General features: G+C 39.4%; 1 protein-coding gene and 1 non-coding gene across 2 annotated transcripts in view; both read right to left on the bottom strand.

Moving 5' to 3' along the window:
* Nucleotides 1–25,453, bottom strand: part of SLC25A21 (solute carrier family 25 member 21) — a 511,228-nt gene that overhangs the window by 286,517 nt on the left and 199,258 nt on the right. The gene's annotated exons all lie outside the window — the stretch shown is intronic.
* On the bottom strand, nt 22,962–23,034 carry TRNAR-CCU (transfer RNA arginine (anticodon CCU)). Its single transcript has one exon. It is a non-coding gene; the product is annotated as a tRNA-Arg (tRNA).

Here is a 25,453-nt window from a genome sequence, read left to right on the forward strand (position 1 = left end):
TTCGGGCATTTACTATCTGCACAAACCAGGGCTGTGGAAGTGAGACTCGTAAGCATTTGGTTGTGTCTCCAGAGTTCTGCCAGGGGTGCAGATCACAGTGAGGAAAACTCTTGACTTTTCAGATAAGTGGTAGATGTTAGGAAATCTCATTCAATTCAGTGGTTCCTTATCAATGAAGCAGATGAATTTGGAGTTTTTTATAATCATAGTGGAAGCACAAACATATCCACTTATTACAGGACTATATCTCACTGAAGCAGACACTGGTCCATGCTACAGAATTTTCTGTCTCTGATGTTGAACCAGGGTCAATTTTGTGGTAACGCATAGCTGACCACCATGAGTTCACAAAGAGGACGAGAAAAGGAACGCTTGCCAGAAAGCTTATTCACTGAGGACTTTGCCTCTTAAGAATTGTCCGTGAGGACACTTTATGCTCTTTAAAACTAATTATCTTTTCAGATTGTCTTACCCTTCAAAAAAATAATATTCCTGGATTTACTAGTTACTAACTATTGTCAGGATTTGGAAAATAGGTAAACCTAAGCAAAAGCTGACTTCAAATACTGTCTACATGGTTCTTAATTTACCAGATTTCACAGACCAGTAAATTTTTTTTTTAAATCTTGAGTAATAACAGAGTTGCCAATTTTTATTTTGCCAAGCAAGAAAATTTTTTAGATTACTATCATCTACTCTCACCATTGTTTCACAAAAGAAAGGACATTTTAATAGCACAGAAGTAGAAAGAACAGAGTCTTTAAAATGACAGTTCCTTAAATTGATTAAAATTAATTTTATGAAGATGTATTCTTTACTTTTCTTATTTCACAAACCAGCGAAGACTCTATTATGAATAGGCATGAATTAGGGAACAATATTTGGGAATCACTGATTTATACTGTAAAGCCTTTCCTTAATCCTACCCTATCAGGGTATTTTCTCTCTCCATTTCCCTTAAGAATTTGCTCATATTAGTTCTATTATAGAAGTAATCACATTGTATCATATAGTTGTTCATTTGTGTGTGTCCCACTAGATGAGGTTAAGGATTATTTTATTCATCTTCTGACTTCAATGCCTAACCTAATAAATTCTGAATATCTTTTTATGAATGAATGAATGAATAAGAGAATAAATCAGTGAAAGAATAACCAAATGAATGAATGAAATCCAGGCACACCAAAAACACTTACTCAGTTCCACTGGTTAGCCTGTTTTTCCCTACTGGGAAAATAGATGACTGAGGGATCCTGATATTTCCTACAAAGAAAGTACATCGCTAAGAGATCAGTCTTGATCTGCCATCGTGGATGTACAGTACAGTTCTATCCACATACATAAAATCAATTCAGAGCTTCGGATTACAAAGTTTTGGGTGTTATCTAGAGATTTCACCAGCTAAGACTTTGCATTCTGGAACCCCAAAGAATGATTCACTGGTTACACACACCCTAGGCAGGGGAGTCCTGAAATGGCTTCATTTTTGCTCATGCTTCAGGTAGTCTTGCTTCAGGTACAATGAATGCAGGGTAAACCTGAACCAAAAAAAAGAGGATCACAGTGGAATGAACAATTGTCTTCTTCCTTTCAGTTCTTGGCAGTACTCCTATTGAAGCAGGAAATAGAGTGTCAATTTTTTTTGGTGGGGGGTGGTCTATTATTTGATGTTCTTAAAGATTCCTATATTTACATATCTCTATGACTATTACTGTCTCTGTGGATACGTTTCTTAAAAAGTGGAATTCTTTTCTTAACTTTATTACTGTATTATCACATGCCAACGTTCACTAAATAAATGGTTCACTAAATAAATGTTCACTAAATAAATACTCAGTACCAGAAGTGACATCAGGATTAGAAGCAAATCATAGACCAAAGAAGTCTAGACTCAAAAGGTCCCACCATTTTCCTGATATTTGGAGTTCAAACGGACAATTCTTGGGAATTCTGTGCTATAATAATTAAGGGAAAAAACAAAACAAAACAAAAAAACAGTGATGCCTTAACATTATAACAATAAATCCTAAGAAGACAAATCCCCAAAGTATAATACAAATAAATCCCATTTTTATCCAGTCCACAAGACTATGGTCTTGGGCAAAAAGACTACACCTTCTAGAATTTGGGCTCAGTCTCCAAGTTGTCATGTTTCAGGTATTAAGAATGGGATATTCAAGAAGACTTCTCTCAAATGACTGGGTATTTACAGAACATTTAGATCTGGTTACTCATCTATCATCAAGCTGTGGCCACCCAGTGTTCTCTGAATCCTTCAGCGGTGTTGTGGAATTTGATTTTTATCATTTTGCTATTCTATCTCCACCTCTACTTATTTAGTTTTGAAGTATCAATTGCCTGCATTATGGTCCATGTCTAAACACTGCTTTTGGTTATAAGGGGTTGAATGTCAGAAAATATTTGGTTAATGATAACATGACATACTACGTATAAACTATTACTAATCAGCAATGTGCTTGAACTTTAAGATGTTTCTTAATCATCAGCTTTTGAATTTAATATAAATACAGTGGGATACTTTTGGGCTACTTTGTGTAAATGGCAGGCTGGGCTAAATAACAAAGATTGCATTAATATTTCTATTTTGTAACCCATAAGATTTACACTGTTCATAACATGAAAATAGCATAAACAGCTGGCAAAATGAAATCAGAAATCTTAAAGCATATATAAAGTCAGGGATATGGAATACCAAGGAAAAATCAAAACAGAACACAAAATAGGATATAAAAATTTATAAGTGGTTAGCTCCAAACTGAAAAATGTAAATCCATGCCTGCTAAAATTAATATTCAATAGATGACAAAACTAATAGAGGTAAAAACTTTTGGATAATTTTCTTTATTTGTATTGCAAGCAAATGGCTGGGAGTGTCTTTTACTGGAAGAAACTAATATTGGCACCAAGTTTTTTGGCATAAAATTTTTCTCAGCATAAGACCACATATTTCAAATATTGTGATTTGTATTAGCTGGGAAAAGAAGGCATAAATCTATCATTTTGCAAATTATCACAATAAGAAAGAAATTTATTCAAAAATATTTATTTACTATTTATGCATTTTAACCACTCTTATGGCTAAGAAATAAAACTTATTAGATATTTAACACATGCTTAAGTGTATTCTACATACCAGGCACTGTGAAGAGAGAAAATAAATTGTGACTTGCCTGATTTTCCAGCTGTCTACCGGACATCTTCATATGAGGTAATTTGTTTGTCAAGTAACATTCTAACTTTATTCAGCATCCACACTTTGTTAGAAATTGGGAAATCAAAGATATATATGCGTATAATATGATTCTGTAGAACCAGGTTATCATACTGGTGTCCAGAAATGAACTTGGCATTCCATCCCTTCTAAACCTGCCCCATTTTTACTGACTTTACCAGTCACTCAGTTGAAACCTTGAGGCATCAGCCCCCCAAACATGTCTCTGACCCTCTGATGTGACCTCTGCCTCATGTTTCCACTCCACTGCCCCCCTGTTTCTCTCCATATTCTTTTACAGGAATTCTCTCCCTCTCATCAAACTTGCCTCCTCACCTTTGGTCTCCTTATCCTCCACCGCATTCTAGAGAACACTTTCCTAAGCACAGTGCTAATCAAGTCTGTTTCTGCTAGACTTTCAATTCTCCCTCCTGACTAGGGAAGAAGGCCTGAAATCCTTAGGTTCGCCTCTCAAGGTCCCTGGTGATCTGGCCCCATCTTCTGTTTCCATTATTCTTTGATTAATCCACTTCTCCCTTCCTTCCCTTCCTCTGTGCCTTTATTCATTTTCCTTGTGCCTTCAGGCTTTCCTCTACTTCATCCTGTTCTCTGGAGGTGCAAATTCTAGGCATCCTTTAAAGCCCACCTCAAATACTGTCACTTCTAGGAAGTCTTTCCAGAGCCCTCCAGCAAGAACTAATGGTCATGCTGTGGAGCAACAAAGTCCGTGCACCACAACCACTGAGTCTGTGCTCTAGAGCCCACGAGCCACAACTACTGGCCCGTGGGCCACAACTACTGAGCCCACACACCGTAACTACTGAAGCCCACGACCTCTAGGGCCCGCATGCCACAACTACTGAGCCCGCATGCTGCAACTACTGAAGCCCACGTGCCTAGAGCCCACGCTCTGCAACAAGAGAAGCTACTGCAGTGAGAAGCCTGCGCACCTCAACGAAGAGTAGCCCCCACTCGCCTCAACTAGAGAAAGCCCGTGTGCAGCAATGAAGACCCAAGGCAGCCAAAAATAAAAATAAATAAATAAATTTAATTTAAAAATCTAAAAAATTAAAGGAAAAGAACTAATGGCCATCCCTGCATCTTCACCTCCCAATGCTATCTGTAACTTTCTAAGGACATGTATCACATTCTACCTCATATTCGGGGCATTTTTGCACCTGTTTTATTTACTCTACTACTTTTTTTTTAATATAAATTTATTTATTTTCTTTTATTTATTTTTGGCTGAGTTGTGTCTTTGTTACTGTGAGTGGGCTTTCTCTAGTTGCAGCAAGCGGGGGCTACTCTTTGTTGTGGTGTGCGGGCTTCTCATTGCGGTGGCTTCCCTTGTTGCGGAGCACGGGCCCTACGCTTGCAGGCTTCATTAGTTGTGGCTCGCGGGCTCTAGAGCACATCCTCAGTAGTTGTGGCGCACGGGCTTAGTTGCTCCGCCGCATGTGGGATCTTCCCGGACCAGGGCTCGAACCCGGTCCCCTGCATTGGCGGGTGGATTCTTAACCATTGCGCCACCAGGGAAGCCCTACTCTACTACTTTTTAAACCATTGAAAGTTCCTTGTCTGAGGCATTTTTGCCTCCTCCTAAAAACCTGGCACAGTGTAGCCTTTAGAAATATTTATTGAACAAAATGAATAAGTTAAAGAATGAACAAATGAGCAAACAAACTAAAAGTGACTAAAGACGGTCATGGTAAACTTAACTTGAAAGGTGTAACCATCGAGAAAAATGAATGTACAGCATTGCTCAAGAGGTTATAATAACTAGGTATAATGGCTGACATTATGAAAGAAATAATTTATGCTAAGTACTTGGAAAATTTTCCCAAAGGAATTATTTTTGTATAGTGATAATTTCCTACTTAGTGGTGAAAGGAGATTATCACTTGGACTGATACTAAAAGTTTTTCCTATTTTTTATTCTAACTTTGTGTCCATCCACATGGGAAAGGGCACCATGGGGACAAGTCTATGCTGTCATTGAAATGGCTTGGTTGACTTGTTGGTCTCTTATATTTGTAGACTTTGTGATTTTATCTACAGGCATTCTCAGTAGCAATTCGCCATTAACCATGAGAATTTTAACCACAGACACATTAGAGATGACAAACCAAGATTCAAGATTTATGATAAATGTGTTAAAAACCTTCTGTGATTAATTTTTCATATTTACCCATCAAAAATTGCACCTTTGGTAATGAATACTTAGGCCTAAGATATTTTTTTAAAAAGAGTAATCCATCTTGTGGAATGATATCTGTGAAACAACTTAAGAACTGTTGCCTGTGAGGGGGTGGGACACAGAAAACAGTTTCCACAAAAAGAAAAAAGTAGACACTGTTCAAATCCCAGCTTGGTCCTACCCTTTGGTGCTGGTCAATAAACCCGGTACCAGATATAAACAAAACATTCCATTCAACATTATGTCAACCTTCAGCAAAAAGGTCATCCATCACTGTACATTAATGTTCTGAGCACCTGTAAAATCCGATGTGCATTCTTTCAGGCCATTTTTTTTCAACTTTGTGTCTGTCAGAGATACCCCCCACCATATACATATTATTTATGTTGGGAGTAGCTTTCTAAATGTCACCCAAATGAATTAGTATCACGCTGAGCCTTGGAGTTAAGAGAGTTGCCATGTGCATTTATGTGTTTTCTCTCCCTGAATACTGACACATTTATATCCTTTCCCCGTCTGCTCTGGCTTTGGCAGGGATGCATAGTACAAGCAGTTTATTTTACTATGACATGGTGACAAAATAGAACTTTATTTATGTGAAGCTGGTTACAAATGCCCTGGCCAAAAAATATGACACCAGTTAAGGAAATCTAATAAAACCTCTTGTAGAAATAGTATAAAGTATAGAGTTTTATTTGGAACTTAATGAGGTTAGTAATGCATACTGTACCTTACTGTGTCTACTAAATAACATCAGTCGCCAAATGTTTTTTTAAAGCAGCCCAATCTGTGTTAATTTAGCCAGCCACTTTTAGCTCCCTAGCATTCCCTCATTCATTCATTCATTCTTTCAACAAAGAGAATATTTATCACATACCTACTTTATGTAGCTGGAGGGGAATTATGTTATTTTTTATATATATGGAAACTCAAACCATTTTTATCAATATTTATGTGTTCCCCTAAGAGTCTCAGCAGAAGTAACTCACTAATCACAGGGATATCCATCAAAGCTGAAAGGAAAAACCCTGAAATTTATAAAATTTCTGTGCTAAATGCCTTATCATCTAAAAATTATTTTTAGAGTGACAAAAATAGACACCTTCATTTACATATGATGTCACATGGTTTGGTCATGGACGTAAGGAGAATGTACAAATAATGCAAAAAAGTTCTTAGGTACCCCTAAGTTCATGTCTCTGTATGCACACAAACAGAAATGGAATCAGAGTTTTTCATCCAAATTTCTATTGTTTTTGAAAGGCACCACACTGAAAGGCTGGATGCATATTCAAATGATGCTATCGGCTGCTCAAAGCATTTTTGGCCCTTGTCTTGAATTTGGCCATCAGAGATGCTTTGCGGTCACCAGAGAAAATCCATCTTATTATTTTAGAAACCAGAACACTCTTCCATGGTCATCACCCCCTTTCTTCTTTTCTCCTCTTACTTCTTGCTTCCTCCTCATTCCTGGGCCTGGTGCTGCTGGTGGCAGAGATCCAGAGACTCAAAGAAGGGCAGCAACCTGCTGAGGCTAGGGAGTAAGAGGCGCCTTCCTCAGTGTTCACCAGGATGCCTATGGGAAGTATTCAAAGCTGATGCAGGGCTGAACCAGGCTGACCGTGGCTGGAACCCTGAGTTCCCGTCCTGGTCCACTCACTAACATGCTACTTTAATAAGGGAACCCAACTCAGTGGATTTTAATTTCCTCACTTACAAGATAAGGTGGTTGGGTGTGGGTATGGGGGTACCACAGGTAATCTCTATAGATCCTTCCTGCTTCACAGTCTTATGACCCCCTCCCAGACAACCACCAAAGATCAGAAAGCATCTTGCATCAGCCACAACTAAAATGGCATAAAACCCCCAAATCTGAGAAACCAATCACATTGCCTGAACAAAATTTAACTTTGATTAGGATTCCAAATGCAGCTGCCAGTATAAATACCAACTGAAACAGCAATATTTCTGTTGAGAAAAATGTGCCTGCTAAATTATTTCTCTTTCAATGTAATGCATTATGTCTACCTTAACAATCAGCATTACTAGAGACTTCTGGCCAGGTCAGGAAAATGGTTTTATTATACAGAACTTGTTCTTTAATGATATTCATTTATAGTCAATTTTGCTTATGTTTCATTGTTAATACATCTCTCTTTTCTGGGTAAGAGTCTAATCTTTCCACTGGAAGTGATAAAATATAATGTTGACTAACTTGAACATATATAATAACATAGGGCATGACTGGGTTACATGTTAGCAGAGAATAAACGAAGAATGTCTTCAGAAATTACTCTTTAAGGCTCATTTTTTCACTCAGCCTTTAGACCATTATCGTACACATAAACAGCTACTGAGGATAATGCAACTAGGCCATTTCCAGATGTGTTTGCCCAGAACAGCCTAACTGTCAAAACACCTCCACTGTCCTACTTTGCCTAACTGCCTGTGTGCCATAGGTACAAGCAAGTAACCACACCCACCTCCCTGGGCCCTGCTGCTTAAGACAGACAACTCTCAGAAGCACAGACAACTACAGCTCTGGCAACGTTCAATTTTATATTTTGTCTCATTTAATCAGCGCACACATTTATTCCACATAATGAAATATAAACTGAGTCTGAACAAAGTTTCATAATTAAGAAACCATTCAACCTTTTAGGAATCTCCAAGATTAAACTCCTTTGAAGTCTTCCTGTAGGTATGTTTCATTATGGTCCTTTATGCAATGAACACCAGCACTAGTTCAGAAGCAAGGTTCCTGACATCAGAGATATTAAGAGTTATTAACTGTGCCCTGTGGAAATTGGCCTTGTCACCAGGTATTAAGGCCTTACCCAGATATGGGAGACTGGCAATCTCCGCCCACATAACACTGTCAAGCTCACACATGCATGTGCATGGACACACATGCACACACGCGTGTGCAAAGGAGCCAGAGGGAGGGGGACACTGAGTGAAGCCACTTAGTTTTCAAGAGTTTACACGGGGCTGCCACACAAATGAATCAGAACGGAGTGGAAAGAGCCAAACTCACCAAAGGATGCCTCTAGAAACAAGACTGTCTTCTGCAACCAGCTTCTTGGTAGATTTGACAACATACTGCTTCAGCCTTCTTTGTTTAAACTTTATTGCTAGACTGTGCATATTGACTCCACAAACTCTTAGCCCTTTAGCTGCCCAGTAAATAAATGAATCTGCCATACACAAACATGGAGTGGGGAAAACACTGTCATGTACTTTTTTTTTTTTTCATATCAACTCTTTTTTAGATTCTTTTCCCATATAGGTCATTACAGAGTATCGTGTAGAGTTCCCTGTACTATACAGTAGGTCCTTATTAGTTATCTATTTTATATATAGTAGTGTATATATGTCAATCCCAATCTCCCAATTCATCCCACCCCCCCCTTCCCTCCATGGTATCCACAAGTTTGTTCTCTACATCTGTGTCTCTATTTATTTATTTATTTATTTATTTATTTATGGCTGTGTTGGGTCTTCGTTTCTGTGCGAGGGCTTTCTCTAGTTGCAGCAAGTGGGGGCCGCTCTTCATCGCGGTGTGCGGGCCTCTCATTATGGCTGCCTTTCTTGTTGCGGAGCACAGGCTCCAGACGCGCAGGCTCAGTAACTGTGGTTCACGGGCCCAGTTGCTCCACGGCATGTGGGATCTTCCCAGACCAGGGCTTGAACCCGTGTCCCCTGCATTGGCAGGCAGATTCTCAACCACTGCGCCACCAGGGAAGCCCCTGTGTCTCTATTTCTGCTTTGCAAATAAGTTCATCTGTACCATTTTTCTAGATTCCACATATAAGCGATATTATACGATATTTGTTTTTCTCTTTCTGACTTCACTCAGTATGACAGTCTCTAGGTCCGTCCACATCTCTGCAAATGGCACTGTTTCATTCCTTTTTATGGCTGAGTAATATTCCATTGTATGAATGTACCACATCTTCTTTATCCATTCCTCTGTTGATGGACATTTAGGTTACTTCCATGTCCTGGCTATTGTAAATAGTTCAGCGCTGCAATGAACATTGGGGTGCATGACTCTTTTTGAATTATGGTTTTCTCAGGAGATATGCCCAGGAGTGGGATTGCTGGGTCATACGGTAGTTCTATTTTTAGTTTTTTAAGGAACCTCCATACTGTTCTCCATAGTGGCTGTATCAATTTACATTCCCACCAACAGCGTAGGAGGGTTCTCTTTTCTCCACACCCTCTCTTTTTGGCCGTGCTATGTGGCATGTGGGATCTTAGTTCCCTGACCAGGGATCAAACCTGCACCCCCTTCAGTGGAAGCGAGAAGTCTTAACCACTGGACTGCCAGGGAAGTCCTGTCATGTGCTTCTTGTGGTTGCTTTGACTATAAGTTGAAAATGTCTTATGAGGGTGTTCAGAGTGTGTGGCATGAATTCAAGGCTCAGTTCTGCTTTCAGTGGGTGTTACTGCCACAACAAATGTGCCCCACTCTTCCAGGGCACACAGCCTGAGGGCAGCTGACTCACTGCTTCCTCCTCCAACTGCCCCACTCTCCTCCCTTTCTCCCCTCCATCAGGAATCCTATGATGGAGTGAGGGCAAGTGGAGCTGACTGGGTTTGATTGCTAGATCCCAAGCCCTTTGTATCTGATCCTACTCACTCAAACTAGGACATTCTTCTCTCTACTGTCTCTAAAAACAAATCCCAAGAAATGCCTTTAAATATTCTAATCCCCTATAATCCCCCACTGACTGCAGGTGGAGGAGGTGATGCTTCATCTGCTTTTACAATCTGACAAATAAGGTCTCCAAACCCAAGCATGCCCAGTTTTGCCCATGTTTCTAAGGGCCCTTAGAAAGGGAGGCTCTCCACAAAGCCAAAGAGATGGAGAGGAAAGGGCTCAGGCCACCAACTGACCAGAGACACCTATAGAAAAAAATGAAAGGAAGGAAGGGCAACCCAAGTTTTGGCTCATTTCCACTGTCACATCTTTGTTTGAATTTCCTAAACCTAGATTGCACAATTTAGACCACAATTCCTCTGTCTGAACCCAGTAAACAGACCAACACATGATGGATGTTCCAGTACCTATTTAGTAATAATTTAATCAGTGATCAATAAGCAGTCTGAACATCTATCTTTTCCTGGAATATTAAGAGAAAAGGCAGCGCACTGGAAAGATCATTGAACTCGGAGCCAAAAGAAATGGACTTGAGTCCTCCTTATGTTACTTGCTGATCATAAAATGTCCAACAGGTCACATAAGCTCTCTAGCTGTTAGGTTTCCATCTGTCCAATTAGGGCAAGAATTCACTTCCTGTTTCTCCGCAGACTGTTCAGAGCATCAAATGAGATGAGGTGGGTGTGAAACCCACAAAAGCCTAAAGTGGAGAGCTCCACAAGTGTCTTTGTTTGTTTTTTTAATTTAGAAGGGAAAATGGGAATCTAATCATTTAATCCAAAATACATCAAGGTGTTTATACAACCATAATCTATTTTCACTGGCCAATTTATGTCATTCCTATTTCTAGTCTTTTGAATCCTATTCCTATCTAATTCCACCTTTTTCATTTCAGTAGTTTGACCACTTAACCACACACAGACATATGTTTGTGACTGAGAAAGCTATGTGGAATTTCTAGGATACCAATAGTGAATAAACCAGGGTTGAGAAAATTTGCTTTCACAAAACAGAACTAGATTTTCATGTTCGGGGTTTCATGTGATGAGGAGTAGAGAGAGAAGAGGATAGGTAGAGATAATATTAAACTGCTATGTTTTTCAAATCACAAACATATCAATAATTATTTCTATTCTCAAGAATGCCTTTTCCATGTAAATTTCCTACCTTACAATGCAGACTCTGTGCTGGTGTCATGCTCTTGCTATCTCTTTTCTTTTGTTCTTTTTCCTCCTTGCCCCAACCTGCCACCTCAGTCCTTTCCTTCCCTCCCTTCTCTGATCCACTCTCCCTGAATATGGCCTCACCATTATTCTCTGGTTTCTTTGCAGGCCTGTATCCTTCCAGCAAATCCCTCCTGAGTGAGAAATGTAAAGCTATGGCCTGTAGTTGTATGCACAGCCCTGCTCAGCAGCACCAAACACAGTTACAGCCAAAACAAGCAAGAAAGTTCGTGGGAACACCTATCTACACAGCAGTGGTGATTCCGCTCTCCAAGCCACCCCAAGTATGGAGCCACTCTCACTATATGTAACTCCTGCTTTTTGCCAATAATCAGAAAAAGGAAGGTTCACACAATAGAGAACACAACAGCCTAACTGCTCAAATGGAATTCTGACAGCAATAACACTGTCATCACTGTACTAGTTTTTAAACTAATGACAATCTGTTAAGGTGAGGAGGTTTAAGACAATGGTTCTCAAACTTTCATGTGTGGAACTGAGTGAGCTTGTAAAAACCCACCCCCTCAGAGTCTGATTCCGAAGGTTTGGGGTAAGACCTGGGAATCTATAGCTTTAGCAAGCCTTCCCCAGGCGTTCTGATAAACAACATCCAAGGGCCACACTTTGAAAAACATTGCTCTAAGGTTTTGCTGAGAAAGTGGCCTCTATTATATAAGGCCTGAAAATCTTCTAAGAGGTCATGGTCCCAAGAGGGTCACTTTGGAACCAGGCCTGGTGTTTACCCCTTACTATCCTTAGCCTCAGTCTTGACCCACAAGCTCAGGGGCCATTCCTCTTCCTGCCATCCCTGCTCCATTGCTGGTGAGGAGCAGAGGGCAGCTGGGCTCTCCAGTTGACTCCCAAAGCTATAGGCTATGCAGGGGAAGAGCAAAGGAAATACAGGCCCTTCCAGAGTGATGAAAAAGTGCCTTACAAATGCCCTTAGCACACAAATGCTGCATCAGAAGTGGAGAGGCACACCCCCTCTCTGGAGTTGGGGAGGTAAGAAGTATTCCCTGAACCCCTACTCTAAACTCCTTGAGTCCACTAGATGCTGAAGCAGTTGTGAGAGCTCCCTCCAGGACAGACATGTTCCCTCCTTCCTGTATGTCTTAAGACATAATTTCCCATACAAACAAGAAAGAAGGAGAATTAGAACCCCAGACCAGCCTATGAACAATGCCACCTCTTGGAAGTATTTCAACTGCAGCTCCACAGTCCCGGTGTGAGATCTCCTCATCTTTGTCTGGATAAATGCAGCTACTTTCAAGGTGGCTCACTGCCTCCACTCTCTTCTACCACTTGTCCTTTCTCTATTCTTCTACCAAAGTTACTTTTCTCACATATAAATCTTTATTAGTGTTAATATTCTTGCTTCTATAATGCTCCATGCTATTCCTTGGTGTAATGTTTTTAAAACACAATCAAATAGCATCAAATTTAAGTAAGTAGCTGCAATATCTGGAAAACAACTGCAAAGGGTATTAATAGTATATGTTTCATCCAGAAAGGAATCAAGAAATTTTTCAAAAGTTGAATTAAAGGTCATAGAATGCCATGTAACCATCCAGCCTTTCTTGCCTCTAAGGATAACAGTCTCATTTAGGGGTTAGACATACAAACACAATGAAATTCACTTCTAAAAATTTATAATTTTACTGCTTTCCTTGATTCTAGAATTTGAGGTGGAGGTAGTAGATATGTAGTTTTGGTTGAGCCAGAAATTTTCTTTTTGGTAGTGGGGTAGAACTATTAATATGAATAGCAGTAATTTTAGTTTTTGGCAGAAAAGTTATTGTGAGACCTGAGTTGGCAGCCTTCAAGCTTTTATTTTATTATTCCATATTTCTTTTGAGTCATTTAAGAGGTTGAAAGAAAGTCAAAATGTTCCAGAAATATTTTCCACTTTCTTTTGGTTACAAAATAGGCCCCCCTTTTTACCAAAGGTTAGTATGTATCCCCCCATAGTATATTAAAGTGGTTAAAGAAAAGATAAGTGAAAAAGCCATTAAGCTTATTCTATTTTTAAAATTTCCCCCTTTTTCCTGTTTTATTCCCCAAAGCCATGCAAAAATGCTGCTTAGATCATGTGAACAGAGGATATAAAATGGCCCTTCCCCAGATTATGGTGATCCTGAACAGCATGTTAGCAAAGAAGGTATTTATGGCTGACAGAGTAAAGGGAAAATTTATATTTGAAAATAATAGATTATTCATGCAGGGACCATAATAATAATAGCTCTATCCGCCTTCAGCACAGAGAGATACAAGACCATGCATGGGGTTGTGATCAAAATAAACAGTTGAATCAATGTGCATGACCAAGCAGACTATTCTTGCTGGTATTCTGCACCCGCTTGGTAGAAGCCATGTTTTGACTCTTCACCAATGGAAAATGGAGCTGCTACAACCTTTAACCCTGCCTGCAAAATGAGCTGCCAAAGGTACATGCACACAAGTGCATCGACCCTCATTCTAAGCCAGGCCAGTCTTGCTCCAACTTTGCAAGCCTGCTCAAAGAGTGCCAGGAGCACCTGGTGACCTCTCATTACATGGCAAAATCCAAAAGAATCACAGATAGGACATCACTGTTTTTTGTTTGTGAAGAAAGTTGTTAACTGAAGCAGAGGGACACTCAAAAGTCTCAGTGAAAAATGACTTTTCCTGTCTACCAGGATTGCTGCATTCACAATTCCACAATACTCTTCTCCATCTCTCCCTTGAAACCTCTTTTAGAAATTGTACTTTTGCTATATTTGCAAAGGCTATTTAGTGCTTTCATTTTCCAAGACTTCTTATGTACATATACAATTTCCTAGTCTAAATCCATGAAAAACCAAAATGAGTAAATATATTTTTAACTTAATATAGTTTTACTACCTTCTCATAAATACTAATTATCATGGACTCAAACCAAATACCAATAAAATGTTTCGAAGTATATGCATCTTAATTTATGAATCAATAGCTTGTTTATAATCAGCATATTGAGTCTAAGCCAATACAGATGAAATGCTTGGCAATCTTTCGATGCAGCAAGTTAACCATTTTTCTCTGTATTTCTATTACTTTGTTTGCTCAGCAACCCTTTTCTGTATGGACTCTGCAAAGTGGATCCCTCATGCATGTTCACAAATTCTTAATTTAATGGGGTCCACATGACCATTCTCTGGGTGACAGCCATCACAGAATGCCTCCTTCAAGTGTTAATCTCGAGGGTGGAACAGTCAAGCCCTGGAATCAGGAGCGGCTTTGTAGCCACATTAGAGACTTGGTTTGCTGCCTTTGAACAAGTTACTTATATCCATGGGAAGTAGTTTCCTCAGTTATAAAACAGGAAGAATAATCCTGGGAATAACACACTAATGTGAGTAAAGCTCTTAAAGATCCTCTCATGAGAGGTGCAGTAAAAGGACAAAGTAACATTTTTGGTACCTTGTCAACACTCAAACAATACACTTAGGTATTAAGCAAAAGTGAATATAAATATAAGTAGAATCAGTGCCTGCAGTATAATCACACAATCCCACCCAGTGTGCTCACCCAGAACTATAATTTGGTTATGCATTCCAAGAAGATAAACTATTTAACATGGACATATCTATTCTAATATCAGAATTACAGACTTGCTTGTGATGGGGAGGGTAACAATTTCCTTATATCTGTCTTATCAGTTTAGTTCTGATTTGTGTGGTTAGATGAGTTTGTTTTTTCTACCCATGTGGATGTTTCTAAGATTGAGAAAAGGCTTTTCTAAGTTAAAGGAATGGTTGTGGTTGGGATCTGACTTTGTCTTCCAATTACCTACTTCATGTTCAGTCGGTTTTAAATGTTTGTGGTTCCTTTCAAAGGATAGGGATCAATTGGCTAGCAGATGTGCTAATTTGATTTTTTTTTTTTTAATATTTGCTAGCTTTGTTTCTCTTTTGGAATCCTCAGAATTGATCAAATTGAAGGTGAAAATGCTGCCTTTTGATCCTGACCTATGGAATAGATTTATGCTTTAATCAAAGGACATCATTATTTCATATCACAATCATCATGACTTTCCACATAAACATAATAAATTCACAATTCTACAGTTATTATCCATCTTTTCCACTCTACTAAATTTAAAATCTTAGGCTATATTTTTTTAAAAATGAATCTCCCCTCAACCAGATCAGTGAATCTTGGTTATGATTTTTGATAATTTAAGATTCAAATGTTTATTATTTTTGAGGATTGTCAATAGACCTTTAAATTTCTTAATTTTTAACAAAGAACAAAGACCCCATGAGACAGTGAAATTTACAGAAAATTTTATAATCTCTAACATTCCAATGTTTGAATAATCTCACTTGGTTTTGGTATATAAATACACACACACTATATATAGACATACTTTCCAAGTAAGAACTATAGCATTCCTATTTATTCCTATCAAAAATAAAAGTAAAATATTCTGGAGCAAGTCCAATATTTTTTAGAGTACACTAGACCAGAAATATTTTCCTTCTGAGTTTATTCCCCACTCTCTTACTCTAACAGATTCTCATTAAATTATGACAAATAATTTACATATTCTTATGAAATATTGTATTTTCATTTAATATAATATTTTCATTTAGTTTAATATAATTTATTTTAGTTAATATAATATTTTAATATGATACTTAAACATAAAAATAAATCATAGCCTCTAAGAGAGCCCTAACTGTCTGACAACAATTTGTAAACATACTTTTGGTTTGGGATAGAAACTACGTAGAACGTAAGAAAGTGGATGGCTCAGAGGTGTCACAGTCATGAGAAACAGCTGAATCTCCATTTTCAAGGTGACTTCTCTCTTTCCTCTGCTCTTCTGCCTCATTTGTTATCTCTAAAGAAACATTACAAGAAAGTATCCAAAAAAGGGAAGAGGGGGAGTTTCCCATCAGCACAGCGATCTATGACTTCCCAGACATTCCAACAACTCCCATTTCCACCGTAGAGAATGAACCTCTAAGCAACACGAAGGCATGTTAGAGGAAATTCCCGAGTTGATCAAAGGAACTGCTCAAGAGTCTCTTTCTACTCAATTCAGATACCCCAAAGAAGAGCTCTTGTGTGTGCTGGAGTAGATTCAGCACAGCCTGACCTAAAGTCCTCACCGATCAGTGGATCAGTGTTACGATCTTATCAATTCCTTGCTTTTCTTATAGGACATGTGACTACGTATCTGTCTACATATTATACTCACACCTCCCAGTTTACTAACATTCTTGTCCTCCAACATTCAAATTCACTGACTACTGTCATTTGCCCTGCGCAAGAATTCTTGAATTCTGCAGTTTAAACAAAAGTTAGCGAATCATGGCAGCAGAACTCTTTCTTCTAATGAGATTCTAAAATTCTAAGATGAAGGTTTCAACACAGAGCCCTTCTGGTTGGAGGACTGGGGGGACCAGACCTTTATCCCTTGTGCTCCTCCTTTCCTGACCTGTCCTTTAGAAGATCCTGCAGGGATTTCACAGGGAATGCAAAGCCTCTAAATCATACAGCAAGAGGAAACCTCTGTGTGAATTTTTATTTCCCTAAATACTTAACTCCTTAGCTCTGGCTAAATACAAATGTCAACAAAATGCACCTGCTGCCACCCCCAAAATCTTGTAAGGAATCTTGACTTTTTTTCCTTTTGAATATTGGGTTAATTTTTGACTGAAATCACAAGATTTATGGGTTGTAGGTCTATATAAATCACCACTAACCAAGGGTCAGTTACATTTTTATCTTTCTTGAGTCCACAGATCTGACCCTGTAGAAGGAGGGAGAATTAAACTTTCCGCTCCTTCATGTTTGTGATTCTCTCACATTCCCACAAGTGAACACTTTCTTCTCTGGTCTTTATTTGATGTTTCCTATTTAGATGATAAGCCTAATGAGGGCAGGGATTTTATCTATGTTAGTCATCTCCATACAACAGCAAAGGACTGTACTAAACAATAACCAGCACTTGGTAACCGTTACTTGATAGGGTCAGTAAGAGAGAATTTATTTGAAATATGTATATTCATTTGATCTGAAAATACTGGATTTTTTTAATCCATTAGTTATGAACCACCTCTCCCCATCCACAAAAAGAGGGGTTGCTATGCTTTTTACTAAGCAAGCAACTTGGCTGTGCTCTTAAAAGGTACCTCATACCATGAATGTTGTGTATCTGTTTATGCCTGTGGAAAGGATATAGTGACAAGTTTCTGCTTTCCTAATGACAGAGAAATTAAATGTCACTGTATGCAGCCACAAGAAACATGCATTGAGTAGTGGGCAATGGAAGTAAAAATGATAGAGACTGGGAGCCACCATCCCTGTCCTTGAGGAACCTGAAGTTGGGGCAGGGAGGACAGGCATTGTGCAATGGTGTGTGGGGGTGGAGAGGGGAGGGAGAGACAGACAGACAGACAGACCCATAGTACTTAATAACATAGAGCGTGAGAAAGACATCCATTGAATGGTCACTGAAACTCTGCGGTCAAGGAAGGGACATTGTCCTATGGACATCTTGAGCTGGGAGCTCTGACCTAAGCAAGAAGTGGGCGGCGGGGGCGGGGGGTGGGATTCTCTCATAATCTGAGAATGGAAAGATGAGTAGCAGTTAAGAAAGCAAAGCAAGGAGGGAAAAGCATGCATAGTCGAGGGAACAGCCTGTACAATTGTGGTAGGAGTGAGCTTGGCAATTACCAGGGCCTGAGAGAAGGCCAGGGAGGAATAATTTCTTTACATGAGGTAAAGTGAAAATGCTTCTGAAGGCAAAGGAGGTCAAGCAAACGCTGAAGCCACTTCTTCTTCTGTTATTCGACCATATGCAACCTGATTCTTTTCCCTCACAGAGCTTCTCCCCTGCACGGGCAGCACAGCTAAGCCCCTTGTCTGAGAGTGGGAGGTCCTGCTGATTGACAAGCAGTCACTGGTGAGTCACAGTCAGTCATTCCTGACAAATCCAGGTTATTATTAAATGTAGTGGAGCAGTGAATTCAATGGTTAGAAACGGAACGGAGAGAGCCTGAGAAACACAGTGAGGCAGGCTTAGAGGAAAGCCACCTCTGTGGAACAGGAAGTCTTTTCTCTTTTCAGAGCATCATCCATCATGCTGGGGGAAACGGCAGGAACGTAACCTACTACTTCTTAATAGGCTTCTGCACAGAGAGTGGCTTTGAAGCAGCAGCTGCCCACAGTAAATTTCACTGACCCTTAGAGCCTTTCCCCAAGTTTTCCAACTGTTTTGTCTCCTGAGCTGCAGCTCAGTGTTGGGTCCAAGTTACAGCACCTGACAAAACTAAGGAGGCTCCGCTGAATGAGAATGGATAGCGTTCAGTGATGTTGTCCTTTCTGTGCTACCCCAGCAGTGAGACATGATGCCATTCCATCTGGCCATAAAGTGTATTCTTTCCCAGGGTGAAGAGGCCCAGCAAGGGATTTTATTTTAGGGTCTGGTATTTTACTGTACATATATCAAAGAAAATATAGGGAAATATATCCTGATCCCAAGATAATGCAACCACGGGGTCAAGTCTTCTCAATAAAGCAGGATTAATAAATCTAATAAGAACAAAGGCCTTTAGAGTTCATTCAGCCTTGATTTTTTTAAATTACAAAGTTGCAGAGACATAAAAATCAAAGGATGGCGTCAGAAAAAGTATAAAAATTAAGAAAGTATACTGGAAAATTTAGCTTTTTCCTCTTCTGAATAACTGCATAACAATAACAATTAAATTTTGGGAAACATGACTTATATACAAAGCAGAAACTAAATAAATAAATAAATATGTGGTCTTTCATGCCCAAGGTTGGTGTTCCAGGGTCCTGCTCTAGAGCTTGCGGGCTAAGCTGCTTTTCCAGGAGCGGCAATAGGTTTGTTTAGCTTTTGCTATCTTGTCTCACAATCTGGTTTCCCCTGTGGGCTATGGAAGACCTTTGTGAAATGAGGGGCTGGACCACAGTGAATCTACTCGATAACTGGGGGCCTGAAATCACACTCTAGTTTTTATTACCACCAACCAAGCTCAGTATTAGAGTCCAAAGAAGCCCTAGACACTCACTTCTGTACTTCAAATCTTCTATCCCAAGCAGGCGACAGAGGCAGATGCAAGCAGGACCGTTTTGGTGGTACAGGTTTTGAGCCGTGCTCTCACAGGGGAAATACTTCTCATGTGCTTTAGTGCCCAGCAGGGGAAGAGCAGAAAGAGGGAAGAGGCTCCAGATCCCATTGTCTCTGCACACCTTGAGCAGAGATCCAAATGAATTCCTCTAAAGTTGTCACAATTGAGCATTTACTTAATGACACCCCCTCTAGATTCTTCTCACTCTCCTTAGTCATGAAAATGTCAGAAGGAAAAAAAAAAAGTATAACAATAATTTTTTTATTATGAAGAGCAATTCTTAAAATATAGCTAACTATCAGTTGGGTTTGTGACCACCATCACAATAACGATTATCACAGCGACTGTCAGTTGAGCAAAGATCGTAGGCCAGGCACTTTTCATACCATCTCTCCTTGAGGCCAGGAGCCCTATGTTGTTTGAGGTCGTATGCCCAGAGTAGGTGCTCCAGAAACACTTGCTGATGGAATCGTCAATGAATGGATGAGCTTAAGAGCATAATTCACCAACATGCATGAAAGTTACTGAGTCAGAGTCATAACATGGCATGTATATACCTTTAGGCCAACATCAAAGAAAAGGAAATAATTAATTTTCTATTTTAATTACTGGTATAATAAAACCAACTAATTATGAACTAATATGAACCTATAACTGCAGGGAATTAAGCCAATAGTTACCATTAATGACTAACAAGTAGCATTACTAATTAGCATTTTGTCTCTATAGGCTGAATCGAAAGTAAAATAACAAACCAGTTTAGGGAGAAGAAAGAACCAGATGTACACAGATCCAAAGTACAAACATTAAGTTCTAGTGATTCAAGACTGATCCCACTCCATGCCTCCATAGGTCGAGCCATGTAAAATTGCTGTTTTTGTTAAAATGCTCAAATATCAGTTTCATGTAGTTTAACCTAATATTTTCATGCAGGTATCCTTGTGCTGAACTAAAAGTAAAGGTAACAAATTACTACAGATTAGTCATATGACTAATCTTTTACTCTTCAAAGAGCTCTTAAAAGAAGTTACGTTAAAATGTCCAGCTTCTTTTACATTTATACAGTCTATATTTATACATTCATTTGTATATTCAACATTTACACATTGAATATACTCAATCAGTCCCTGCCTGTAGGGATTCAAAGACTTTTTGGCAGAGGAGATAAATATATAAGCAAATAAAGCTCTTCCAGATTTTTAAAGTTCAGGTAAATATGTAAGCTCGCCAGGCAAGGCAAACTGAAATGAACTTTCTGAGTTCCTTCAGCATTTCCTCATTAATCCAAGTGTGATAATAACAGGCTTTTGAGGGATTCTTTCCCACTTTCTTGTGCAAAGTATAAGAACTGGTTGGGAAGGGGAGGTCCTGAGTCTTGGAGTGTTGCAAAAGTAAAGAAACACTAGATGTGAGTATTATGTTAAAAAAAAAAGTAACAAATAAGTGAAGATATTGGAGATTAAAATTTAATTATATACATATTATATATGTAAATATATATATATATTTCAACATATACATATTTATCAAGTACCAAGCATGTATTAGGCTTTATGCTGGGCACCATGAAGAATACAGGAATATTTAAGGCAATGGTTGTCACCTTCATGGATCTTAAATTCTAGCCAAAAAGAAAGAAAGCAATACAATAAGCTATAACAGGAGATAGAGGTTGACAGACTAGGCAAGAGGAACAAGTAAAGTGAGATGGTCAGCAGGCTTGGGAAGCAATATGGCAGAGCCAAGGATGGCTTCCTGGAGCAGGTCTTGAAGAATGACCAGTGTCCTTGCAGGTAGTGATTGGGGAGGGAGGTAGTAGGCAGCAGACAGGCACTGAAGGATTTGGGGCAGAAATAAACCACTATTAGAGCCACATTTTAGGAAGAAAAATCTGGTGGCTGTGTGTATCTTGGATTGGCAGTGGCAGGAGGCAGGGCAGCTGAGGGTGGGACATGTGTGGGGTGGTGGTAACGGCAGGGGGATGAGTTGTAAGTCGGGAACAATGGAGGAGGAGAAAAGTGGTGAGGGGTTGAATGAATTCAGTGACATAAGCGTGGAACTGAGCATATCAACGAGAGAAACACACCGGAAGCTGACTTACAGGATGTGGTGACCAGTTGAATGTGGAACAAGAAGAGGAAGCATAAGCGGGAGAAAACACCAAATCTGCTGGCTAGGATAACTGAGTGGTTCCATTACCAAACACGGGGACATGATGAGTTTATAGCATTGGAGGGACACCAATGTAACTGATGTTCAGCAGCAGATGAGAAAGGCAGATTCGAGTTCAGGAGAGAGGCAGGGCCAATTTTGGAGTTAACCTCGAGTGGAAAACTGACCAATTTCCTGATTCAGGAAAGACTACATAACTAGTAAGAGGAACGGTTTTTACCATGAGAATTAAACTGAAAGTACAACAAGTTATAACGCGTTAATATTAATCAGTTAAATTGATCCAACTGGATTGCAAAATAGTTGTAAAGATCGAAGGAAACAAAGTAAATGGAGAAATGAACTGAAAGCTCTCAGGGGAAAGGGGAAAGGAAACAGCGTAAGAGCATTCATTTAAAGGATAAAGATCAGGCCTAACTGGGGCAGGAGAAGGAAGTGTGGCAAATCGAATTTTCAAATCAAAATTTTCAAGGACAAAGTCAAATGTGGTACTAAATTAAGAAAGAAGTTAGCTAAGAATGGGTAAACCTCTTTCGGGGACAGCCTTATTCCTAAGGCTACACATGAGGGGGAAAAAACAGCAACATTTGAATAAGAAGATTTGACAAATTCCAAAAGAGTTGAGTGGAAGTGAAATAAAAGAACACTGGGATGGGCTCACCAGAAATATTTGTTTGAAAGATAGAAGGAGATTTGTTTTTCCAGTGTTACGTAAACTAATCACCAGTATTTAAAGTTTACTGACTCTTGGTAATCCCAACTTCTAGAATGACTTAGACGTTAACAGACGTGCTCCTACATTGTTTCCACACAAAGTTGGTGACTGCCTTTTCTTGTTAGAATTATGACTCATACTTTCTCTTAAATATCCCCTCTACTCCTCCCTTTTTATTTGCTAATATAATTCTGAAAGAGTGGCATGTACCAAGACCTTCATTTTGACAACTCTTCTACATTTGAGAACTTGTCTTAAAAAACAGTAGGCACACATATTATTTCTTTTTTCTAATCACTTCAGGCGGCTGCCAAATACTCTAAAAGTTTATATTTCCTAAGCCTCCAAATACTTTGCTATGAAAAATTACATACCCTAAAAACTGGGCCATTTTGAAGTCTGATTTGCAAGAATATAACAGACATTAGTAGCTGCATAAAACTTAAATTGAATGGAGCTACCATAGCCGGGCCACCTGATACACAAGAAGCAATCAACGTGGGTACATGCCTGCCATTTTTAAAAGAAATATGTATTTATTTATTTGTTTTGGCTGTGCCTGGTCTTAGTTGCGGCACATGGGCTTCTTAGTTGCAGCATGCAGACTCTTAGTTGCGGCATGCATGTGGGATCTAGTTCCCCGACCAGGGTTCAAACCCGGGACCTCTGCATTAGGAGTGCAGAGTCTTACCCACTGGACGACCAGGGAAGTCCCATGCCTGCCATTTTGAGGGGCTGGAACTCTGAGGAGAGAGTAGCAAACTGAGAATACATGGAAAGGCATGGACTTTCTCTGCAGCATGTTTCAATGTATTTCAGTCTCTCTGTGAGGGTTTAATTGTATGGCTGTAGTTTTTTTCTTTTGCTAAAAACCAAAGGCAAAGATTAGAATAAATCTTTAAATGTGATAATTACTATATTATGTTAAAGTCATAAGTATGAACCTGGGGATTCTTGAGCCAGAAAGCTATAATATTTATATCACGTAAGACCAAAAACATTTCAAGAACTATATCTGAGTATAGTTCTCTAGGGATATAAAAAAATTAATGCAGAGCTGGAATACATAAAACAAGAAATCAAGTAGTATACTTGAAAAGGCAATCAAACTTGGACCTACGGTGAGAAAGAAGAGATAATAATAGTGCCCAACATTTCAGCAGGGAAATGATTAAGCTGCGTCTTCTGACTCCTTGACCTACTAATGATGGAACGATGATGAAGAATAAGATGATGATGACTGCCACTTTGAAAGCACTCCCTAGGCACACACTATCTCATTTAATCCTCACAACAATTCTATAAGGAAAATAATTATCTCCATTTTACAGATGAGGAAATTGAAGCTTCCTAGAACTCTTGGCAGGATATATAGACTAGGAAGAAGAAGTAAAGACATACATAAAGGTCTTGACTGATGACATCAAAGAAGAAACACCCCTACCAAAGAAAGATGCTAGAGAATGAAGAAGCACAACAGATGACTAAAGGTTATATTACAATGAAATATCCATTGAAAATCCAATATAACTAGGAAAAAATGTAAGATTTTTTTTCTTCCAACACATTAGCACTCCAACTAGAAAACAAAGTTGAAGAAATTTCTTTGTATATTTGCAACGTTTGTAAAGATAATAGTTGTTCAATGGGTATAGACTTAAAGGAACACAAACATTAAAGCTTTACAAATCCAACTGTTAAAAAGGTAATTTTAAGATGGTCTTGTGAACTACCATATGACCCAGCAATCCCGCTACTGGGCATATACTCTGAGAAAACCATAATTCAAAAAGATACATGTACCACAATGTTCATTGCAGCACTATTTACAATAGCCAGGAAACGGAAGCAACCTAAGTGTCCATCAACAGATGAATGGATAAAGAAGATGTGGCAAAAAAGAAGATGTGGCACATATATACAATGGAATATTACTCAGCCATAAAAAGGAAGAAAATTGAGTTATTTGTAATGAGGTGGTTGGACCTAGAGTCTGTCATAGAGGGGAAGTAAGTCAGAAAGAGAAAAATAAATACCATATGCTAACACACATATATGGAATCTAAAAAACCAGTACTGATGAAACTAGTGGCAGGGCAGGAATAAAGATGCAGACGTAGAGAATGGACTGGAGGACACAGCGGGGGAAGGGGAAGCTGGGACGAAGTGAGAGAGTGGCATGGACATATATACACTACCAAATGTAAAATAGATAGCTAGTGGGAAGCAGCCGCATAGCACAGGGAGATCAGCTCGGTGCTTTGTGACCACCTAGAGGGGTGGGATAGGGAGGGTGGGAGGGAGACGCAAGAAGCAGGGGATATGGAGACATATGTATACATATAGCTGATTCACTTTGTTATAGAGCAGAAACTAACACGCCATTGTAAAGCAATTATACTCCAATAAAGATGTTTAAAAAAAAAAAAAAGATGGTCTTGTTTGGCTTAACAAGCACCTAGAAAAAGCTTGGTGGTTCAGCTACTTCCCAGATAACCTTGTTTAGTCCACGGCACATACATATCCAGTGTTCAAATCCTGAGGTGACCCAGACTGACAGTTCCGTCTCCTCTTTGGCAACAGGAGTAGAACCCCAACAGGTGACAAATGGGAAGAAACCTGGGAACCTGGGAACTATGACTGATATCAGTGAGGCAACAAGCACAGAAAGAAGAGTCAAAGTTCAAGACACCCTGCAGAAGTAGAGTCCCAGGAAGAAACAAACTAAAAATGAGAGTTCCAGAGAAAACATCTGTAAGCAGTGCTACTGTTGGGGGAAGCAGACCCTCAGGCAGTCCCTTACCAGGCAGCGTCAATGTAAACCTACACCTTAGCCATGGGAATTTTTGCTCCAGATCAAAAGGACAGCAGCAATGCCATCTGCTGTTTGCTTAGAAAAATGGTAAGAGCAGATGTTTCCATGTGCTGACCTGCCATCCCTTGACTAAGAGGCCACTTGAAAAATAATCATGAAATAGCACAGGAGAACATCTGCACAGTGTACAGCAGACCACCAATCATGCAGCATAGGAGAGAAGGAACGTGCAAGGAGCCCAAGAAATGATTGTAGGCAGGTCCCCAACAAGTGGTGGGGGCCCCCTTGTGTAAATGTCACACGAGAACATATA

This window comes from Balaenoptera ricei, chromosome 2 (assembly GCF_028023285.1).
Source record: "Balaenoptera ricei isolate mBalRic1 chromosome 2, mBalRic1.hap2, whole genome shotgun sequence".
In the NCBI taxonomy this organism is placed as follows: domain Eukaryota; kingdom Metazoa; phylum Chordata; class Mammalia; order Artiodactyla; family Balaenopteridae; genus Balaenoptera; species Balaenoptera ricei.